This window comes from Protomyctophum bolini (assembly GCF_963924005.1).
Source record: "Protomyctophum bolini genome assembly, chromosome: 17".
Classification (NCBI taxonomy): domain Eukaryota; kingdom Metazoa; phylum Chordata; class Actinopteri; order Myctophiformes; family Myctophidae; genus Protomyctophum; species Protomyctophum bolini.
The window spans coordinates 32,016,253-32,032,336 of NC_137878.1; positions in this window are offsets into that span (position 1 = coordinate 32,016,253).

Sequence of the window (16,084 nt, forward strand, 5' to 3'; positions counted from 1 at the left end):
TCACATTCTCAAAGTAATTAACACTCCAAACGGCCACATCTCACCTGAGACTGACCCTGAACTGCACAAAATAAATAGAAAATATATATCCCATGGGACATTAGTTGACTCGGGCAACAAGAACAAGTAATTACAAGACACCATAAGGGTCTAAAAAAAAAAAGCAGGCTACAAAATCATGTCACTCTGGTACTGGACTGCTGGTGAAGCCTCTGGCCTCTCCTACTATAAAGCTTGTAGGGGGTTGATGGTACAAAATAATTTCAGATGGGGTCTGCAGTCAAATACATTCTTTTAGAGTCCTAGACATGAAACGTTTGAGAATCCATTGAGCTATGTACTCCATGCTGGTGTGAATGTAAAAAGTAAAATAAAATCTATTAAGTCTACAAAGTGACTAGTTTACAAATAGTAAAAAGTAGCCTACAATATTTGCCTCCGAGATGTAATGGAGTAGAAGTAATAAAGTAGCCCATTGATGAGTACATTTTTACTTGAGTACTTACAGTAGGCCCATTTGTTTACTGCTGTAACCAAACTGAATTTACAAGTGACACTGGCCTCTAGTGGCCAAAAGGATAACATGTCATGTGGTCTTCTTGACTTCATTGTATGTGGAGTGCATGATGAGCATCTGCAGTAATTTATAGTTGAAACACTGAATTATGAAGCTTATCCACGTTTTATGAAACTACAGCATGCCGTTGTGTGTGAAGTTCCAGTCTACATTTTATGGGAAGATATTGGCATTGGTCACATGTTGTACCTCCAATCTCCATATTTCAACTTTTCATAAATGCACTTACCGGTAGTCATAATGCAGAGACCAGTCTACAAATGCATTCTAAATCCTTACAAGTTTCTGAAAAAAAATACTAAAAAGGAGAAATACTGTTACAAGTAAGGCTTTTTTTAATGTATTTTTATTAAGATAAAGTACCAAAGTATTGGCATCAAATTATACATAAATACAAAATCAATGTGTTGCTTCTCACATTTGTGAAAATGGTGTTGACATGCATACAACTACAGTATAAATGTCATAAAATCCTCCATTAAACACTCTCAAGGTCAAAGGTCGAACTGGAGTCAATCTTCATCCTCCTCCAATGGTGCTTCATTACAGGAGCTGTTGGAAGTAAAAAGTTTAGTTTAAAGGGAGTGTGAGATTCTTGATAAGAGGTCTTCCCCACCTCTTTAGCAAACAGAAAATACATTTTTTAACAAAGTTAAATTGGAAGCGATGCAACAAGAAAATGGACCAAAGTGGAACTGGTGCAACATGAAATTGGATGATAAATGTGTTCTCGTGTTCGGATGAAATTGGCAACACAACTGAATACATATTGTCCGTTTATTAATGAGGTGGAGAAACAGGCTTCACAATACAAGCAATCATTACCATAACACAAAGCTTAAACTAAAATAAGTTTTAAACAATATTTAGTGTTGCCTCAATAGATATCGACTGCCATTAGGACATGCCTGTAGATGTTCTACAGAGGCTGCTGTTGTAGGACCACTGCGTAAAGAATCAGCCCACAAAATGACTGACTCCCTTTGAAAGTGATCCACAAAGGTGACCAAGGACCATATATATATAAAGACCTACGAGCTTGTAGATCAGCCATTTTTAAATAGTTGATTATAGGCTAAACTAGTTTTGCTGGGATCACCTGGAATCCCCTCAAGGACCACTGCAATATACATTACTGCTTACCTTTAACTCTTGTCTTGTCATGATACTCATGTCCCTGGCAGGCAATCAGCTCACACCTGATACACTCCTTAAGAAAAGAAAAAATACATTAAGCACAAGTCAGATACACTCATACACATTTTATCTCCACAATCAATCATAAATCAGTGCCTTATTTTTTTTCATGACTGCCACCACACAGCAAAAACAAAAGCGGACATAGAAGCTCACTTCATGTTGGACATGTCTGAACTAGTGAGGCCAGGTTCAAAGTGGGGAGTGTGTGGATTTTATAAATATTGAATATTTAAGGGCACCATTCAACCTTCTTGATCCTCACTAATGTTAAATCCTGCCAATGACATCATTCTAATCTAAACCAATTGAAACTACAGCCTCAGCTCCGGGAGTTAGCATGTTGAAATGGAAACGATTGTTTGAAATGTATAAATGATCAAACCTGCCTACCGATATCACTGGTAGGCACTAGGCTGGTTTCTGAACTGGTCATTCTAAGATTGCACCCTTTCTGTACTCAACTGTATGAAGATACAGTAGGTTGAAAATAGGCGAGCTGGTCCTTCCTAAATTAATCTTCATATGACATGGTAGACTGAAAATGTTCCCAACAGGTCAGCCCAGCATCAGCTGGGGTGACCCCACTGGGGTTACTCTATGGTCAATTCCACAGCTAGTCAAGAAGCAAGACTCTTGAAAGCCTTGGTATATTTGACCAAAACACTCAACTGAACTTTTACAGGCACCAAACTCTGGACAGATGCTATGGCACATTACTTACATTCAATGGCTGTGGAGAGCCCGTCTTTGGCTGTGAAGTGTCTGAAACAGGAAAATAAAATGTTTTAAGTATGAATGTTAAAGAAAAGTCTACTGGTAATTCCAATGGGCTGTTAACCCTGTTTCCACAGATATACCAGGACTCCAGACACTGCAGAGGTAAGGAGACCAACGATGCGATGTGGAGTTTATCTAGCACCGACTTATGAACATACCAGATGATGAAGCAACTGGATGCAGATACGGGGTGCATACTTAGTTTAGACTAGTAATTGGTTAAGGTTAGGTTTAGGTGTGCTGCCCTGTGGGAGGTGAGGGTATGAGATATGTTGTAGCTGTAGGACTAATGACTGGTCTAAACCAAGTACTGTCTAAACATTGTGAATTGGCAAAATCCTAATAAAGTGTAAGGTAGATCCTCTAAATAAAAGCATATAAGCGTTAACTGCAACTGCATTCTTCTATAGACATAGATTGTCAAAGGTCATGAACTGCCCGACAGAATCTGACCTGAAGATTCAATTTAGGATTCTCCAAGCAAGGCTCCATGGTAAGGAAAGGCTGAGATTGGCTCATCTCAGGTACTACTAAAATACAGTTTTGACCATTTACAAATTTTACATGAAGCAACACGTTGAAGAAGAAAATGTATCATTTGTCATCTAAAAGCTTACATTTACTTGCACCAGCATTGCTACAAATGGAACATGACTCACCAGTAGTTACTCTCAGCACCATGATCTTGTGGTTGTAAGCAGGACCTAAAACTACAACATTTGACCCAGCAGGATGAGAATGAGTGTTCTGCACACTTAGTTACATTAAGATAAGACCATTACTTTACAGTCAAAGATTTGTTCTGTAGTGATATCCCACAAGGACAATGGCAGTGACCATGAGGGTAAAGCAATACCACAGGTTCTCTCTTTGAGGCATTTCCAACGCCGAGACCCCACAATGAAAGAGGCTGACGGGATAGACCTCAACAGCAACAACTGTACATACAGAGTATGTAGAATTTAAGAAATTACTATACTCTCAATGCTTAGAAAAAAGGACAGATAGTACAGCACATTACTTACATTCAGTGACTCTGGAGAGAGCCCATCAAAACAATCTCAGGCTGGGCAGTGTGTCTGAAACAAGAACATTTAACATCGTTTATTTGCGTGAATATTTCATTGGAAAAGTATCATTCCAATGTGCTCTTTCTTAAGCTCACGTCATGTTGGACATGTCTGAACTAGTGAGGCCAGGTTCAAAGTGGGGAGTGTGTGGATTTTATAAATATGAAATACTTAAGGGCACCATTCAACCTTCTTGATCCTCATTAATGTTAAATCCTGCCAATGACATGATTCTAATCTAAACCAATAGAAACTACAGCCTCAGCTCCTGGAGTTAGAATGTTGAAATGGAAGCCGTTGTTGTTTTAAACAATATTTAGTGTTGCCTCAATAGATATCGACTGCCATTAGGACATGCCTGTAGATGTTCTACAGAGGCTGCTGTTGTAGGACCACTGCGTAAAGAATCAGCCCACAAAATGACTGACTCCCTTTGAAAGTGATCCACAAAGGTGACCAAGGACCATATATATATATAAAGACCTACGAGCTTGTAGATCAGGCATTTTTAAATAGTTGATAGGCTAAACTAGTTTTGCTGGGATCACCTGGAATCCCCTCAAGGACCACTGCAATATACATTACTGCTTACCTTTAACTGTCTTGTCATGATACTCATGTCCCTGGCAGGCAATCAGCTCACACCTGATACACTCCTTAAGAAAAGAAAAAAAAACATTAAGCACAAGTCAGATACACATTTTATCTCCACAATCAATCATAAATCAGTGCCTTATTTTATTTCATGACTGCCACCACACAGCAAAAACAAAAGCGGATTTAGAAGATCACTTCATGTTGGACATGTCTGAACTAGTGAGGCCAGGTTCAAAGTGGGGAGTGTGTGTGTGGATTTTATAAATATAATATAAATATTTGTTCTGCAGTGATATCCCACAAGGACAATGGCAGTGACCATGAGGGTAAAGCAATACCACAGGTTCTCTCTTTGAGGCATTTCCAACGCCGAGACCCCACAATGAAAGAGGCTGACGGGATAGACCTCAACAGCAACAACTGTACATACAGAGTATGTAGAATTTAAGAAATTTCTATACTCTCAATGCTTAGAAAAAAGGACCGATAGTACAGCACATTACTTACATTCAGTGACTCTGGAGAGAGCCCATCAAAACAATCTCAGGCTGGGCAGTGAGTCTGAAACAAGAACATTTAACATAGTTTATTTGCCTGAATATTTAATTGGAAAAGTATCATTCCAATGTGCTCTTTCTTAAGCTCACGTCATGTTGGACATGTCTGAACTAGTGAGGCCAGGTTCAAAGTGGGGAGTGTGTGGATTTTATAAATATGAAATACTTAAGGGCACCATTCAACCTTCTTGATCCTCATTAATGTTAAATCCTGCCAATGACATCATTCTAATCTAAACCAATAGAAACTACAGCCTCAGCTCCTGGAGTTAGCATGTTGAAATGGAAGCCATTGTTCTTGTATTCGTTTGAAATGTATAAATGATCAAACCTGCCTACCGATATCACCGGTAGGCACTAGGCAGGTTTCTGAACTGCAAAGAAGATGGCACCATTTCTGTACTCAACTCTATGAAAATACAGTAGGTTGAAAATAGGCAAGCTGGTCCTTCTTAAATTAATCTTCATATGACATGGTAGACTGAAAATGTTCCCAACAGGTCACGCCAGCTGATGCTGGGGTGACGCCACTGGGGTTACTTTATGGTCAATTCCACAGCTAGTCAAGAATCAAGTCTCTTGAAAGCCTTGGTATATTTGACCAAAACACTCAACTGAACTTTTACAGGCACCAAACTCTGGACAGATGCTATGGCACATTACTTACATTCAATGGCTGTGGAGAGCCCGTCTTTGGCTGTGAAGTGTCTGAAACAGGAAAATAAAATGTTTTAAGTATGAATGTTAAAGAAAAGTCTACTGGTAATTCCAATGGGCTGTTAACCCTGTTTCCACAGATATACCAGGACTCCAGACACTGCAGAGGTAAGGAGACCAACGATGCGATGTAGAGTTTATCTAGCACCGACTTATGAACAGACCAGATGATGAAGCAACTGGCTGCAGATACGGGGTGCATACAGCAGATACCATGCAGTGTGAGGCTATGAGCCTGTACAATACTATTGTACCAGCGGTTCCTTTTCATTTCAAGGATGCCCAGTTTGACATGCATTAGTCCCCCACACCCAAAAATAATAATAAGTGTCGCAAGATAGAAAATTGGCTCCATCTCAGGTACTACCAATATAAACTATATTCTGACTGAGAGGACACATTTTACACATGCATGGTAATATGCTAGAGCATGTCACACTAAACTATTCCTATTAAATAAAGGTACCTTGGCTGCATTGATCAGCTCATCAGCCAGACACTCGGCGATGGTCTTGATGTTCCTGAAAGCAGCTTCTCTTGCTCCCGTGCACAGCAGCCAGATGGCCTGAGAAAACACAGGATAACAGCATTAGATAAGGAATCAAAGCTATAGATGAAATATTAACATGTTATGCAAATAAAATGTCTCTGAGTTGGTGATTGACTGAAACATGAAATACGGTCAGCCAATGAATAAACAAAGAGCTTTTCTCTACGAGCACTCTAGCACACCAGGACAACGGGGACTGTCCAGGTGTGACTCTATAGCCTCGCTTCGTATATTAAACAAATTTGTATTTCAATTTAACACTTGATATCATTCAGACATTAGTATTGTATTTAGCAAGACTACTTTCCTTACACCAGTAGGTACAGTAGACTATATGAACATCACTCACCAGCTCTGCTTCAGCACCCACACCTGCATGATCTTGAACGACCTAAAACCACATTTGACGAAACGGGATGAGACAACGTTCACACCCCACTACTATACAGCACAAACTTCAGTATTGTCTGCCATTTTCATATTATGGGGTTAAGATTTGTTCTGTAGTGATATCCCACAAGGACAATGGCAGTGACCATGAGGGTAAAGCAATACCACAGGTTCTCTCTTTGAGGCATTTCCAACGCCGAGACCCCACAATGAAAGGGGCTGACGGGATAGACCTCAACAACTGTACATGCAGAGCATGTAATAAGTCATGTACAGTGGTAATAGCATGGACTTAAGATTACCTTAACATGAATGGCATCATGACGTTCTCCTGTAGGGACAAGCATCAGAGGACATTAGGTGACATGAAGACTACATTCGTACATAACTTTACGATGCAGGAAGACTTTGTTCAGACAGGCCACTTCTCATTCACACTTCAGAGCAGTTGAACATATTTAGCCAATCATCATGACATGTGCATCCTTGAGCCCAACCCATACTTCACCTATCATTTTACTTTAATGAAAAAATTAATTCATTTTTCTAATTTTTTAAATATCTGCCATGGGTCAGGCTGTAGTGTGTATGGTAGGTATGTACTTTATGCTTCAACTTACCACTGCAGTTTGCTCTGAGGCAGGGGGGGTTCTCTACCATTTTCAGGTCAAGGACGCCCATATTGATGTGCAGCTCACGAGACCCTCATCTGTGAAACCTTGGTGCCAGAGACCCCTATAACAAAAGAGGTAAGGTGTTAATATTTTTTTAAAGGTTGTTCAAAGATTTCAGAAACTCACTATGAACTAGGTTAAGATGGTTTTTGAGCTTGTAGATGTGGCATGGTCCCATTAGAGAAAGTTAGTGAAATGTGTGGCAAATCTGTGAGTAAATGCTTACCACTAGTTGGGCTAAATTCGGCGTGTTTTTCGTGCAAAACCAATGCTTGCAATGGATTCAGAATCATGAAAACCCTAGTTTGACAGGTCACATGCTACTTAGAATAATGACATTTGGAAAATGTTGATACCCCAACTTTCAGCAGCCACAGGGTTGGAACAAATTTATATGCAATAGACATCTATGAACACATTTGTGAAGAAAGCTAGTGGTAAGCATTTCTTTTGGCAGATTTGCCACACATTTAGCAAATTTTCCTTTATTATATATTCTAGCAGACATAAGAGTTTAAAACTAATTTTGCTGGGGACACCCTGAACCAGCTCAAGGAACCATGGGGTTCATTGGGTGCAAGAATTTCAGGAACTGTACAGTGTAGAGTAAAAGTGAAATTGAAGTGATGAAACAAGTGAGCAGACAAAGCATAGCCTTTAGGTTCATTATGATTCTATTGATTGGTGGATTGTCCAGTCTCATAAGTAACACTGCTGAGGAGAACAGCACAGCAGTGGGTTGCAAGAGAATGGATTATTCTGTGCACTGCACATGCTGTAGGCCCACCCAGTCAAGACCTCAGCTGGTGCTGTGCATTCTACACAGGTCAAATAGACATCGACCAAAGGGCTACAAATATTAATTTCTTAGCATCAGTGTAGTGTAGTCATTACTTGTGATTAAATTAATAATTGTGAAGTGTGGTTTAAATATATACATGACAGATGAAGCAGACCTACATAGAGAGCTTGTGGATTGTCATTTGGCAACAGCAATTTAACTGTAGCAGGCTAGCAGCCCTAATGGAACAATCAGAAACATAAACACAGACACCGATTTTAATTCTCATTCCACAGTCTTCAATACATACTAACCAGTTTGTCCCAGCGGCTTTAGCCAATTGTATCAATCTTCAGGGGATGAAAACAGCAAGGACACCAAACCCCGATATCCTGCGAACGTAACATTTTAAGAATAAAGTAAGCCACAATAAGGCTAAAAGCAGAAGAAATGCCAAATGGGCTCTTTCTTAACCCTGTTTCCACAGATATACCAGGACTCCAAACACAGAGGAAGGAGACCAACGATGCGATGTGGAGTTTATCTAGCACCGACTTATGAACATACCAGATGATGAAGCAACTGGATGCAGATACGGGGTGCATACTTAGTTATTGGTTAGACATGGGTTAGGTTAGGTTTAGGTGTGCTGCCCTGTGGGAGGTTAGGGTGAGGGTTTGAGATAGGTTGTAGTTGTAGGACTAATGACTGGTCTAAACCAAGTACTGTCTAAACAATGTGAATTGGCAAACTGGCTGCAGATACCATGCAGTGCTGATAAGTAGGCCTACAAACCTAAACCAATGGTTCTTATCTTTTAACTTCAAGCACCACCCTAAAGTATCATTAAGATTTCCCTGAGCAGTCATTTGAATTTAGAGCACCAAGATGTAGGTCAGTAGACTGAGATTTCTGATCAGCTCGTTACACAAAATTATGGTTTGGCATCCTGACACTAGAAATTACATTAAACAATTTAATTCCGAACAATAGTCTAATTATTACTTACCTCGCTAGTCTCAGGAGCAACTGCAGACATTTTAGTAACGTAGTCGATTAGCAGCTTGAGCCGTGGACACCCGAGCTGTGAAACAAAAAGACAACCCGCATTTAACAAAATACCACAATGAGGCTAAACACTGCAGAACACCACTTTAAACTTTCACATAGTATATTCTATGAGAAATTAACGCATCAATGGTTCTCAATAAGGGACCACCAGGTCGGTATGGTGGAACCAATGTGGGAGCCTGGCCTAAATGCACACTAAACTAGGTCCTTGAAATTTAAACTTGTAATGTATCAGGCCTCATTGACACCATTCAGCAACTGGCAGTGCAGTGGTGAAAGCAAAACCTGAAGTTATATAGCCAATGAAAGAAGGAATGTACCCACTGAAGAGGAACCTCCACTCAATATAACACTGGCATAGTGTACAGTACTGTACACATTACCACTAGACAGAACTACCAAGGGGCAGCGTTACATCACATGACTGGGCCCCAACAAGCTTGCATTTTCCTATGGCTGAAAATCTGTCCATTTTTTTTTAAACTGTTGCCACAACCAAGTCGAGGAACCAAACGCAATAACTTATGCACAAGTACGGTTTTATACAAAAAGAAATCATGAACACCACTTTACTCCGGCATGGGCAAAGGGGCAAACTAGCTTAGCAGACACAAGCCCAACACAGTGTCATATTCTAGGCAGGCACATACTTATCATACTATGGAAAGTTACAGTTTACAAGTAGTTTACTAAACCTAGCATGCAACAACACATCACTTAATTTTAATTACACCATGGCGAGACTGGTGTGGTTGAGCCAAAGGCTGAGCTAACGGATAACTAAACGTTAGCCGCTAAAGGTCGCTGGGGATGCAACGAAACACGTGCTAACCCGCGTGTAGCATGAGTTAGCTTAGCTGAGCCATAATAGCAGACGCACAAGCTCGCGACGCGTTGTGAGCAATGAGCATTGTAGTAAAACAATTAATTCTATTTGTGTTAATATTATAATACGTTTACCTTCCGTATGCAGAGGGGCCAGTTGAGTTAACCTCGCGTCACCAGGTTTTCAGGGGCCTGTAGGAAGCCTGAGCCAGTGAGTCCCGAGAACCGCAGGCGTCTGAGTCATAGAGTTATTATACAATAGAGAAGACACCGAGAGGAAATCCTGAAGCGCAATGGACATAGTGGCCGAAGAAGGTATTGCAGTTTGGTAAGGTTTTGCCCTCAAACACATGAACGCGCACTAGGCTCCGTCCACTCTGCCGGTCGCTCGCGCGTTCATGTGTTTGAGGGCAAAAATCCAGAATGCACAGGGCTCCTAAACCGGAAGGAGGAGTGGATTCGCCTCATGCGCTTCTGAGCAACTCAATGCAAGTGGACGGGAGGAGAACTTGGGTGTCTTCTCTATTGTATATATACTCTAAGGTCTGAGTGCGGAGGTAGTGTAGAGTGAGAAAGAATGGCGCACCACGAGAACGTATATACTGTAAAATGGAGGGCGGGGTCACGTTGGAATGACATGACAGCGCCCCCGACCAATAAACGGACAATTCGCAGGTTGCTGACATCCTGCCTGGATCTAGAGGGCCGGATACGGCAGGGCGCTGAGGGCGGGATCTAGATCAGTACATGTGTGGTGAATTTATCCCTTATCCCCTTTTATTTGATGGTTTTAAACTTGATTTTAACTCTTGCAGTAGTACAGTGTGGGCCCTATACTTTATTATGTTTAGGTACTCACCTGATATACTTTTTGTATCTCACATGTTCTCCTCTCTATTTGGACTCTGATGATGGAGTGCCCCTTAGCCTCGGTCTCAGGCTTACTTATCTGCGAAAATAAATTAAAGTAATGGTCTCAGCTTCCTTACAAGGAGCTTTGGGACTTTAGATTTACTGTTATCCATGACAATCTATTTGTTTCCTATTCTGAATTTAGTCTGTGTATTATTATTATATTATTATTATTATTATTATTGCATATTGTGTATACATTCTGTACCTTGTTTGTAATTTTTGTATATTTAAACATGTTTATTATTATTGTGATATTGGAAATTGGATAATTGGTTTGGGCTTAGATGGCATTAGTCACCACCCATCATTAGAGCCAATCAGTTACTTGTACCCCTTCCTATATAAAGGTGCACACCCATTCCCTGGCTGTCACACTATTCCTGAAGAAGATCCTAGTGATCAAAACGTTGAATCAATAAATCAGTGGAGCTGAGTTTTTCATACCAGTGTTGCGGACTGTATTTCTTCCTCAGGATCTAGATCAGACCACATTTATTGATTGAAAAATGTTAAGTTTGCAGAATTGTTACAGTAGGCTACTAAAGGAAAGTACAGTCAGGTGATACAAAGATTGCTAAAAGGATAAAACTAGAAGAAGCACTGACTAAGACTTTACATTAGGGTCCTCACAGGCTCACACGGGTTAATTCAGAATGAAAAGCAGATGTGACTCGTGGTTATTAGGCGGCTTAGGCCGGGTTTGATTAAATAGTTACGCTTTAATTAATTAAATGTAATAAATGTTATAACGTATTAATTTTGCAAGCAGAGTGTGCAAGTACTGTAATCGGCTGCATATGTCCACTGACCATGGTCCACTGTCCATGGGCCACTGACCACTGCTGTATTTCAAACCTAGACAGCAGCAGAGAGCTTTAGGACTCAGAGCAGCAGTCGTACGAGCAGTGGTGAGTGGCACGCTCTGCTTGCACACAAGTAGGCCACACATATATGGCCTACTTGTGTGCAATGCGCAAGTTGGCAGCTCGACAGAGTGCATTTCTAGTTATACTCTGTATTTAAACATATGACAAATAAACCTGAACCTAACTAAATAATAACTAACCCACATCAGACCCATTCCAAAATAATTTAACAAACTAGAAATGCACTCTGTCGAGCTGCCAACTTGCACATTGTACACAAGTAGTCCATGTATGGCCTACTTGTGCGCAAGCAGCAGAGCACGCCATGAGGTGTGCTCACCACTGCTCGTACGACTGCTGCTCTGAGTCCTAAAGCTCGCTGCTGCTGGGTTTGAAATACAGCAGCGGTCAGTGGTCCATGGACAGTGGACCATGGTCGGAACCACTTCTAACAGGAAGTCCCAGTTCACAGAATTACATGTTTTATGGTCATGATTTGAACCACCAGGAGAATTGTGATAATTATGTTTAATCCAACCCTTGTCATAATGTAATCCACATCTCCTCTCTCTTACGTTTCCCATTTCTCTACTATATCTTAAAAAATCAAACCTGTGTGAAGTGAGGGGCGCTAATATATTAAAGTCTATAACTCATGAATAATTGCTATGATGTAATGGTGATGTAAAACAAACGGTGACAAAACAAACATTACATTCTCTTTGTTAATGGCATTTAATGTTTGTGTTAGGGACAAGATGACGTAAATTGTCCCTTCATTGTCAATGGCGTTTTTAAAACAAACATTGAACTAAAAACAAACATTAAACCTCTATATAGGCCCTCAAAAATAATGTGTAAACCCCTTAATAAAAAAAAGAAAAAAAAGGCAACCCCTGCCACAAATCAAAAAAGCTCTTTGAATATGAAGGGTTCGGATAAGTGTGGGTCATGATGACCGAAAGAATAAGGTCGCGAATACAAGCGGCCGAAATGAGTTTTCTTCGACGTGTGGTTGGCATCTCCCTTAGAGATAGGGTGAGAAGTTCAGTCACACGAGAGAGACTCGGAGTAGAACCGCTGTTCCTTCTCCTGGAAAGGAGCCAGCTGAGGTGGTTCGGGCATCTGGTTAGGATGCCTCTCGGGCGCCTCCCTAGGGAGGTCCTCGACGCATGTCCCACTGGGAAGAGACCCAGGGGCAGACCAAAGCGCAGTTGGAGGAAACACATCGACTCACTGGCCTTGGAACGTCTCGGAATCCCCCAGGAGGAAGTCACTAATGTTACTCTGGAGAGGGAAGTCTGGAGCACTCTGGTGGAGCTGTTGCCCCCGCGACCCAACTACGGATAAGCTGTTGAAGATGGATGGATAAGGAAGTTTACCATCCGGATGACAAAGCACTTATACTGTAGTTCTGGTTAGCAGATACAGTCAGTTAGGGGTGAACACACTAAAACAAGTTGCTACATTGCAGATGTTTCAAAAACGCTCTACGCCACTCCGATACTTACTTACCGGTATGCATGTTTTTTTACACACTTGAAAAACATGATGCATGGAAAACAATGGCTTTGCTGGCGACTAATTTCTAGCAACACATCTGAGTGTGATCGCCCTGGTCCTTTGCTCCCTTGCTTCCCCTCCATCTTCCATGGTGCAGAATCCACCGCTCGATCTGGTCCTGTGTTTCAATACTACCATTCCCTTTTGGTCTCCTTATACACAGGCCTATTATTTATACCAGAGCACTCCCCCAGGCTGCAAGACTGCTAAACATCATGCTTAAATTAACTTAAATTAACTTTTCTGTGGTATTATGGCCTTGTATCCTGATTGGAGTTCTTTAAAAAAAAATCACACCTGCGTGAACCGAGTGGTGCAACTCCTCTCCCCCTGCCTCTCTCTCTCTCTGTAATTAGTACTAGGCAACAGTATCTCTCCATTTCTGGCACAACAGCGGCACTTTTGCCCCTACTGGTACTCATAGCCACACACATAGCCACACACTTAACACGGACATTGCTGTACCTTGGAGTGGTTGCACCACTCAAAAATGTAATAATCTGTTGCTCCAGTGCTTTCTTTACCTTTGCTGCCGTGTCCCGCCGCTGCTGTGTGACACACTGTGCTGACTCTACCTGGCTGATGTGCAGTGGTAGCCTACTCCCTGTCGGTCTGTGGCCAAGAGGTTCAAGAGGGATTTATTTGTCACATACACAGAGGTATAAGTGGTGAAATGTTGCTGGGACCTGTTCCACAAAGACTATCACATTCAAAACTAGAAATGCACTGTAGAGGTGCAAACTTACACCTTGGAGCTTGCAAGTACTGCTACTAACATCGTCTATTACAACTACTATTGTTCCAAATACTTTAGACCCGTTATTGACCTTATACCAACCTTGAGACGTACCTTAGTTATGTCACCATCAACAGCCAATAAGGGACCACCATTCTTACCCCGACAAACATACATACCCAGCCGATCACCAAACGTACCTTAGTTACATCAAGAATTGTGGAACCTGATTGCACGCTCTGCTTGCACAAGTAATAATGACAGATAAAACATGCCAATACTTTTTTTAAATCACACTTTCGTGAAGTGAGGGGCGCTGTTATTGTCATACATTACATTCCGTGCTCAGCCAATCAACTCATCACTATGTGGTACACACAAAACTGGGCAAAAGAGGCCCTCAAAACAATACCGTATACATATGTAAAAAAAAAAAAGCAAACATAACAGAAATAAAGTTGAAGTACAGGCTGAATGGCAGCTCAGTATGACAAACCTGTTAATATATTTAAAGCATTCTATTTCACTTATCCATGTACACTGTGCAAGTGTGCAAGTATCATTTTGAGCAGCCGTTTGGATTCTTGTTTTTTTTAGCTTTAATTTTATTTCATCACATTTGTTCGTTTTTTTACTGTGCCCTCATTCCATTTGTAGACTCTTGTTACAGACCCAAAACTGTTTGTACACTCAAATACAAAGATAGACCGTTAAGGACCTCTGGGTGGTCTGCGGACGCAACATTGAGTGTCTTGTCTGACATTTTCTCCAAGATAGAAGTTTGCGTGCGCTTTTCCAGGCACACAGCCTCCATTATTTGTTATTATTGCAAGATATTTAAGAAGTAATGTTTCACCTCCTGGAACTTGGTCGTTGTGATGGCCATCACATCCTCCATGAATTGAATGGCCTGATCAGGATATAAGCAAATAAACGAAACGTTCAGGGCAAATAGGAGCACTAGAAAATAAGAAAACAAGTGAGCAAACAGGTCATGTTTCTCTTCTTCCAGTGGTCTCTTCAAGATGTCTGCTTCATCCATTTTGCTGCTGCTGCCAGGAGCAAAGGTTAATGAGGAAAAGCTTTTCTCCGCCGCAAAAGACTGCTTTTCTGTAACCAGCTCCTGTTTGCAGTTCTTGCAGATGTCTGGTTCGTCTGTGCCGTGTCCCGGTTGGGACTGCTGCTCCAGCTCCGGTATCTTCCCTCGTTTGCCATTTGTCCAGAAGTCCATGTCATCTGTAGTGTTGCTGGTAAAACTCAGCTCCTGGGCCAAACACTGCCTTTGTGCCATCAGCTCCCCATTCTCCTCTTCCAGTTGGCTGTTCTTCAGAATGATCTGGGTGAGCTTGGCGTTGCTCTCCTTCAGCGACTCGTTCTCCGACAGCAGGCGGTCGTAGTCCGTCTTATAGACCTCCACTTTCTCCCGGTTGGAGGACCCCCGTTTGGCTCTCGAAGTGGGTGCTGTAGTTTTTGGTAATTTGTGGAGCTCTGGAACATCGACGACACCGTCGATTTCGTTAGTAATGTCCATCTTCTCTGTGAGGTCAGACTGAATTATCACTCTAATTCTCTGCAACAGTGGTTTGTACCGAAGTCACACGTTTCATGTGACGTGGTGCCCACAACTCCATAAAAGGTCATATCACATGCCCCCGTTTTAACCCATTTAGACCCCTTATACATTTCAATCTTCACTTATATTGTACACAGTAAGAAAAGGAGAAATGCCAGCACTTGCACATTTTCTTTAAAACCTATTTTACTTGGTACAGTTACATGGAACATGAAGTTTTCTCAGTACATGTCACTATCAATATTTTCTTTAGAATGCAAACAGGTAGAAGATATGGAAGTTCAAACATTACCGAGACCTAGACTTTGAATTTCAAAATATTTAAATACAGGAAAAAAAACAAATCATTAAAGACTCCCATGACCTACATTGGTACATCTTTTTTTTAAACAAATAATTTACATGGCTGTTGTTTTCAGGATGGTTAAAACGGACACCAACATAATCGCAGCAACGGAAAAAATGGGTAAAAAAAGGGTTTCTTTTTGACACGTTCGATTAAAACAGGTGAAACATGGAAATGTGCCGCCACATCGGCCCGAGCATTAAAACAATCTGACAAACCATTTGGATCTTCATAAACCATTCCCATTTCAACCTATAAAAATAAACGTCAGCCTTGTATGGGAAGAGCCTTTTTGGGAG